Here is an 8814-nt window from a genome sequence, read left to right as displayed (position 1 = left end):
CTTGCCGAATATCCTTAGCAGCTGTAACAAGAAAAGAGTTGAAGGAAGGGTCACACAAAAGAGAAGCAACCAATACACATAGCTGAGAGGAGTCAGCAAGACTTGGGTGTAATAGCTCTCCCGTCCTCTAGTGGGCACAATAGCCCGACTTGGACCGGGTTCACATGTGCCAGGCGTGGAAGCAGCAGGGAGACGGGGGAGGCTCAGCAGGAAGGAGTAAGAGTACTCCTGGGCCAAAAGGGAGAAGAAAGCCTTTTAGGTACTTCAGGTAATGCTGCATGTTGACCTAAATGCCTCTCTTTCCCGTGGAGAAATCTATTGTGGAAATAGGATTTTTTTTTTATTAAAAAGTATTTATATTTTAGAAACCACTGCTTTCTATTTTGCTTCATTGCAGGGTCATACATTTCCACAACTTATATATGCCAGAAACTGACTTTACTTATTGTCCATGAAAGTGAAAGTGAAAGTTTCTCAGTCCTATCTGACTCTTTGTAACCCCATGAACTATACAGTCCATGGGATTCTCCAGGCCAGAATACTGGAGTGGGTAGCTTTTCCCTTCTCCAGGGGATCTTCCCAACCCAGGGATCGAACCCAGGTCTCCCACATTGCAGGCGGATTCTTTACCAACTGAGTCACCAGGGAAGCCCTTTATTGTAAAAAAAAAAAAATGATATCTAAACTAGTAGACTCCATCCTGCTACCGGGCAGGAGTTGGGAGGAGAACAGGAGAACAGAAGAGAGAACAGAGATATACAGGTCAGAATCCCAGTGGAAAACATACTCAAGCTGGGTAATGGACAAGAGTTATTCTTTTAATTGATGTATAGTTGATTTACAATATTGTGTTAAAGTATACAGCAAGTAATTCAGTTGATAGATATAGATATATAGACATAGATAGATATGCACTTCCTAGGTGATGCAGTGGTAAAGAATCTGCCTACCAACGCAGAAAACACAAGAGATGCAGGTCCAATCCCTGGGTTGGGAAGATCTCCTGGAGCAGGAAATGGCAACCCATTCTTGCCTGAAAAATTCCATGGACAGGGGAGCACGGCGAGCTACAGTCCATGGGGGTCACAAAGAGTTGGACATGACTGAGCACACACACACACACACATGATAGATATAGATATCTCATATTATTTTCCATTATAGGTTATTACAAGCTATTGGATATAGTTCCCTGTGTTATACAGTAAATCCTTGTTGCTCATCTATTCTATTTATTGTAGTGTGTATCATTAATCCCATACTTCATTTGTTCCTCTTCTCCTTCCCTTTCCCCTTGGTAACCATAAGTTTTGTTTTCTATAAGTTTCTGTTTGGATTCATTTGTATTGTTTTTTAGATTTCACATATAAGTGATACCATATATTTGCCCTTCCTCTTCCTGATTTATATCATTTAGTATGATAATCTCTAGGTCCATTCATGTTGCTGCAAATGGCAATATTTCACTCTTTTTTTATGGCTGAGTAATATATATATATATATATATGCAACACAATATTAAATTAACAGTATATATATATACTGCAGCTTCTTAAACAAATCATCTGTCGATGGGCACTTGGGTTGTTTCCATGTCTTGGCTATTGTAAATAGTGTTGCTACGAACATGAGGGTGCATGTATCTTTTCAAATTAGAGTTTTCATCTCTTCCAGGTAAATGTCCAGGAGTAGGATTGCTGGATCATATGGTAATTTTAAGGTTTTTAAAGAAACTTCCATATGTTTTCCATAGTGGTTGAACTAATTTATGTTTAAAAAAATTTTTTTGTTAATGTACAGTTGATTTACAATATTGTGTTTGAAAAAGAGCTTAATAAGGGATTGACTTTTTTAAGGTGTGGAGAGGATTTAAGGAACCCTGTAAAGAAGTAGTGTGATGCCCCAAAGCTAACAATAGCTGGAAGCCCTTTAGGGACCAGGATTGAGAACAATTTCCTGATCTAGGAAGGAGAATTATATGGACGAGAACTATCTGCACGAGCTGAGGTTTTGGGTAGCAGCAGACAACCAACCTGCAAGGCAACTTGGATGGAGGGCTCCAGAGGAATATGTATTTTAGCTGTATTGTCTTCTTTCAGGCTCCTTATTTCACTTGCCAAATGCAATCAAAATCCAGAAAGTCAGCACATATAGGGAGCAATTCATGTATGTCAATTTCTCTGGAGACAAAGCAGAGTGGGAAAGAACAGACGATGGATCTAGAGGGCCAAAGTAGCAAAACCCATTCCTCTTTTCTTCAGCTCCCACTCTTGTCTTTGTTCAGATGAGAAATGCTTGTCTGCAACACAGGAAATACTCAGAATCTCATCAACAACACCATATGGAGGATGTCAATGTGGTCATAGTCCCACCTTAAAACTGAAATTTCAGCCCTCTTTAGTACTCTTCATATAAGAGAGGAGGGAGGAGGAGAAAAGAGGACAAAGAATGAATTAACAGAAACCATATCTACTATAATTCCTGCTTTTATAGCTGTTCACAGGACTTTAACAATCATGAATTCCTTCTTCCACCACCCATTCCCTTTACTGTCTGCCTGCCCCTTCACTGCATGCGGTCCTTCATCTGATAAAGGGACTAAACCTCATTCCTTCAGAAATGGGGGTCTTGAGGATCCTGTCTCTTTGGGGTTGATGCAGTTTTTTATTGACCAGACCGTCAATAAGTCTGAGCAATTTGGCAAGACAATCAAGTGAACCTCTTTGGTCCAGTTACAATCTACCTAGCCCGCAGGATGTAGCAGTAATACAGGTTCCTCTTGGCAATTAGGATCAGTCATACCAGCCTCGTCTGAGCTTTCCCAATGGCTCAGAGAGTAAAGAACCTGCCTGCAATGCAGGAGACACAGGAGACTCAGGTTCAATTCCTGGGTAAGAATATCCCTGGAGAAGGAAATGGCAACCCACTCCAGTGTTCTTGCCTGGAGAATCCCATGGACAGAGGAGCCTGGCAGGCTACAATCCATGGGGTCCCAAAGAGTCAGACAGGACTTAGCACGATGCACAACAACAGTCCAGACTTGTCTAGCTGTTTTGTCGACAACAATAAGCATTCCTTAAAGATAAAGTCACTATGCCGGGGGGTTGCCTCAGGGACAATAGGACCCTGGCTTTCAACCTTGATATCACTGCATTCTCCTCATTTGATTTAAGTGTCTGCACTCAAATCTTGAAATCTTAACCTCCTTTCAGTACAAAAATCACTGTCTTCAGTTATTTCAGTACAAAAATCATCATTCCTATATGAAGCACTGCATGCTACTGAATATTATGGTGTAAATGAAGGGACAGGAGAAAAACTAAAGGCTTACTTTTCCTGTTAGTGAATCTGATCTATACACAGCTCTTAAGTTCCAGGCCACCAAGTCGCTGAGTCACACTCACACACAGTCACACTCTGGCTCTAACCTCATCTATTTCAGTTCAATCACCACTTTCCTTTTAAAAATATATATTTATTTATTTATTTATTTTAATTGGAGGATAACTACTTTACAGTATTGTGATGGTTTTTGCCATACATCGGCATGAATTGGCCACAGGTATAGATGTGTGCCTCCCATCCTGAACCCCTCTCGCAACTCCCTCTCCACCCTAACCCTCAGGGTTGTCCCATAGCACCAGCTTTGGGTGCCCCTCCAATGATTGCACTGGCCTTGTTTCTATTCTTACCTTCCTAGAACTATTCTCCACCCAACAGTCATGAGTCATATCAAGTCTTCCCACACTTGAAACCCTCAAGGGGCATCTCCTCAATCCTAAATGCTGGTTAGGGTCTCAGGGGGCTTGTGTCTCATACAAGCTCACAGATTAGTCTTCTTAAATACCTGAATGTTGCCATCTGCTGCTGGGGAAGTAGACACCCAAGGCTTCTGCCAGGGCCAAGAACGAGCCATGCCAATAGTACCAGCCAAATGCTAGTCACTGCCACTGATGCCAAAAATATAAAAGAGTTGCTACAGCAACTGCCAGTGATTATGTCAAGGTTCCCCATGAGGAATTTGGACTATCTCATGTCACTGTCACATTTCCAGCACTGCTCTCCAGACTTGGACAGGATCCTGGCACCATATTCCTTATATCCATTGGTATTCAGAATTTTTAAATCTCTTCATTTCAGACTCTCTGTCATAGGATGGAAGCATCTGTGAATCCAGTCTTAAAGGTATTCTTCCACTGATGGCTCGATTTCTAGAAGACTGGTCAAAAACAAGTGCAGTACCAAATTTTTCCCTAGTCATTACCCTGAGACTTAGTTGGAAGAAGAGAGAAAAGAGTCCTAAAACTCAGCTTAACCCATAAATAATTCTCATCCCATCATCCTGGAAGCTTAGCTTCGGTACCTTTCAGCATTTGGAGCCAACACCAAAAGTATTAACTCTGCTTTATCCACAAGTGAACGTGCAATTTACATATGTGTTCACAATCACCATTAGTCTTTTTTTAAAGTGAAGTATAGTTGCTGTAGTTGCTTATTGCCAAATTCAGACTGAAATTGAGAAAGTGGAGAAAACCACTAGACCATTCAGGAATGACCTAAATCAAATCCCTTATGACTGTACAGTGGAAGTGAAGAATAGATTTAAAAGACTAGATCTGATAGACAGAGTGCCTGATGAACTATGGATGGAGGTTCGTGACATTGTACAAGAGACAGGAATTAAGACCATCCTCAAGAAAAAGAAATGCAAAAAAGCAAAATGACTGTCTGAGGAGGCCTTACAAATAGCTGTGAAAACAAGGGAAGTGAAAAGCAAAGGAGAAAAGGAAAGATATACCCATTTTAATGCAGAGTTGCAAAGAATAGAAAGGAGAGATAAGAAAGCCTTCCTCAGTGATCAGTGCAAAGAAATAGAGGAAAACAACAGAATGGGAAAGACTAGAGATCTCTTCAAGAAAATTAGAGATACCAAGGGAACATTTCATGCAAAGATGGGCACAATAAAGGACAGAAATGGTACAGACCTAACAGAAGCAGAAGATATTAAGAAGAGATGGCAAGAATACACAGAAGAACTGTACAAAAAGATCTTCACAACCCAGATAATCACGATGGTATGATCACTCACCTAGATCCAGACATCCTGGAATGTGAAGTCAAGTGGGCCTTAGGAAGCATCACTATGACCAAAGCCAGTGGAGGTGATGGAATTCCAGTTGAGCTATTTCAAATTGTAAAAAATGACGCTGTGAAAGTGCTGCACTCAATATGCCAGCAAATTTGGAAAACTCAGCAGTGGGCACAGGACTGGAAAAGGTCAGTTTTCATTCCAATCCCAAAGAGGCAATGCCAAATAATGCTCAAACTACCACACAATTGCACTCATCTCACATGCTAATAAAGTAGTGCTTAAAATTCTCCAAGCCAGGCTTCAGCAATACATGAACCGTGAACTTCCAGATGTTCAAGCTGGTTTTAGAAATGGCAGAGGAACCAGAGATCAAATTGCCAACATCCACTGGATCATGGAAAAAGCAGGAGAGTTCCAGAAAAACATCTATTTCTGCTTTCTTGACTATGCCAAAGCCTTTGACTGTGTGGATCACAATAAACTGTGGAAAATTCTGAAAGAGATGGGAATACCAGGCCACCTGACCTGCCTCTTGAGAAACCTATATGCAGGTCAGGAAGCAACAGTTAGAACTGGACATGGAACAACAGACTGGTTCCAAATAGGAAAAGGAGTACGTCAAGGCTGTGTATTGTCACCTTGCTTATTTGACTTCTATGCAGAGTAATGTTGGGCTGGATGAAGCACAAGCTGGAATCAAGATTGCCAAGAGAAATATCAATAACCTCAGATATGCAGATGACACCACCCTTATGGCAGAAAGTGAAGAGGAACTAAAACGCCTGTTGATGAAAGTGAAAGAGGAGAGTGAAAAAGTTGGCTTAAAGCTCAACATTCAGCAAACTAAGATCATGGCATCTGGTCCCATCACTTCATGGCAAATAGATGGGGAAACAGTAGAAACAGTGCTGACTATTTTTCTGGGCTCCAAAATCACTGCAGATGGTGATTGCAGCCATGAAATTAAAAGACACTCCTTGGAAGGAAAGTTATGACCAACCTGCTGCTTCTAAGTCATTTCAGTTTTGTCCGACTCTGTGAGACCCCGTAGATAGCACACCACCAGGCTCCCCGTCCCTAGACAGCATATTAAAAACAGAGACATTACTTTGCCAACAAAGGTCCACCTAGTCAAGGCTATGGTTTTTCCAGTGGTCATGTATGGATGTGAGAGTTGGACTATAAAGAAATCTGAGCACAGAAGAATTGATGATTTTGAACTGTGGTGTTGGAGAAGACTCTTATGAGTCCCTTGGACTGCAAGGAGGTCCAACCAGTCCATCCTAAAGGAGATCAGTCCTGGGTATTCATTGGAAGGACTGATGTTGAAACTGAAACCCCAATACTTTGACCACCTGATGCGAAGAGTTGACTCATTTGAAAAGATTCTGATGCTGGGAGGGATTAGGGGCAGGAGGAGAAGGGGACGACAGAGGATGAGATGGTTGGATGGCATCACCAACTTGATGGACTCCAAGTTTGGGTGAACATGAGTTTGGTGATGGACAGGGAGGCCTGGCGTGCTGCGATTCATGGGGTCGCAAAGAGTCGGACAGGACTGAGCAACTGAACTGAACTGATAGTTGCTGTACAACATTATATAAGTTACAGGTGTATGATATAGTGATTCATGATTTTTAAAGGTTATACTTTGCTGCTTCTTCATGAAAACACCAACTGGTAGATGACGCCGGTCCTGTGGGAGGACCCGCAAGCTCCGGGGGCCCTGGAATGGGAGGCTGCAGTGGCTTCCACGGAGGCTTAGGCAGTGGCGTCCGAGGCAGGGGTCCTGGCCGGGGTCGGGGCCGGGTCAGAGGCCGCGGATTTCGTGGAGGCAAGGCCGAGGACAGGAGTGGCTCCCAGTTACCAAGCTGGGCCTCCTGGTCAAGGGCATGAAGATCAAGTCCCTGGAGGAGATCTATCTTTTCTCTCTGCCCATCAAGGAGTCTGAGATTATTGACTTTTTCCTGGGCACATCCCTCAAGGATGAGGTTTTGAAGATTATGCCTATGCAAAAGCAGACCCTTGCTGGCCAGCGGACCAGGTTCAAGGCATTTGTTGCTATCCGGGATTATAACAGACATGTCAGCTGGGTATTCTAAGGAAGTAGCCACTGCCATCCGTGGGGCCATCATCCTGGCCAAGCTGTCCATTGTCCTCGTGTGAAGAGGCTACTGGGGGAACAAGATCGGAAAGCCCCACATGGTTCCTTGCAACGTGACTAGCCGCTGTGGCTCCGTGCTGGTGCTCCTCATCCCTGCCCCCAGAGGCACTGGCGTCGTCTCCACCCCTGTGCCCAAGAAGCTGCTGATGACGGCCGCCATCGATGACTGCTACACTTCTGCCAGGGGCTGCACTGCCACCCTCGCAACTTCGCCAAGGCCACTTTTGATGCCATTTTCAAGACCTACAGTTACCTCACCCCTGACCTCTGGAAAGAGACAGTGTTCACCAAGTCTCCATATCAGGAATTCACTGACCATCTTGTGAAGACCCACACCAGTGTCTCCATGCAGAGGACCCAGGCCCCAGATGTAGCCACCACATAATTTTATAAAGAGAATAATAAAGTGAATGAAACCAGAAAAAAAAATAAAGATTATACTTCATTTATCGGAGAAGGCAATGGCTACCCACTCCAATACTCTTGCCTGGAGAATCCCATGGACGGAGGAGCCTGGTTGGGTACAATCCATGGGGTCGGGAAGAGTTGGACACAACTGAGTGGCTTCACTTTCACTTTTCACTTTCATGCATTGGAGAAGGAAATAGCAACCCAATCTAGTATTCTTGCCTGGAAAATCCCAGGGACAGAGGAGGATGGCAGGGCTGCCATCTGTGGGGTAGCACAGAGTCGGACACGACTGACGTGACTTAGCAGCAGCAGCATACTTCATTTATAGTTATAAAATATTCACTGTTTCCCATGCTGTACAATATATCCTTGTAGCTTATTTTATACCTAATAGTTTGTACATCTTATTTGCCTGAACATTGCCCTTCTCCCCACAGGTAACCACTTCTTTGTGCTCTATATATTAATCATCATCAGTCTTGACCTCATCCTTCAGGAGCTTGGCAAACAATTGGTGAGTGCCCTGTAAAATAGTTCCTGGTTTTTTGGACAGGAAAGCATTTTAGACTGCTGACCACCGACTTCCACCTTCTATGGAGAGACCTACACAAGCTTCAGTGCTGGTGTTGTTTGTCCATTCTTCTAGACAGAACTAGTCCAACTTTAATCTCTTCTCTCTTCTCTGTACTGCTGCACAGATCTTGACAATGTCCAGTTTTGCCCTCATGTGTGTGTCATCTTCCACTCACAAGACTTCTCTATCAGGGCTAAACTCCACTAGCAGATGAGACTCCCCAAACTCAATCAGCTTCCACTTTCCTTCCTGACTCACGGGCGAACTGGAGGATGCCCTGCCTAACAGGCTCTACCTAGAACTAAAAGCAGTTCATCTATAGCAACAGAGGCAATATGTATTTCTCCTCCAGCATCATTCTTTTCTTTTATCCACAAACTGCTAATGATGCAGATGAATTCTTTTAAATTTCTTACCTTTTAACTTTCAGAATCACATGCTGAATCAACACAATAAATCTATATGAGTAATACAGAAGATCCCCTAGAAATCAGATAGACCTAGCTTTAAAAGGTCCAACTACTCAAAGTGACACAATATTTTAAACATGTTTCTGATTCAGTTTTCTCACCA

General features: G+C 43.1%; 1 pseudogene; it reads left to right on the top strand.

Moving 5' to 3' along the window:
- The first annotated feature begins 6295 nt into the window (after positions 1-6295).
- Positions 6296-7689, top strand: LOC133248838 (small ribosomal subunit protein uS5-like; annotated as a pseudogene).
- Positions 7690-8814: the final 1125 nt, after the last annotated feature.

This window comes from Bos javanicus, chromosome 5 (assembly GCF_032452875.1).
Source record: "Bos javanicus breed banteng chromosome 5, ARS-OSU_banteng_1.0, whole genome shotgun sequence".
Taxonomy (NCBI): domain Eukaryota; kingdom Metazoa; phylum Chordata; class Mammalia; order Artiodactyla; family Bovidae; genus Bos; species Bos javanicus.
This window is presented reverse-complemented; position numbering and strand designations above follow the sequence as displayed.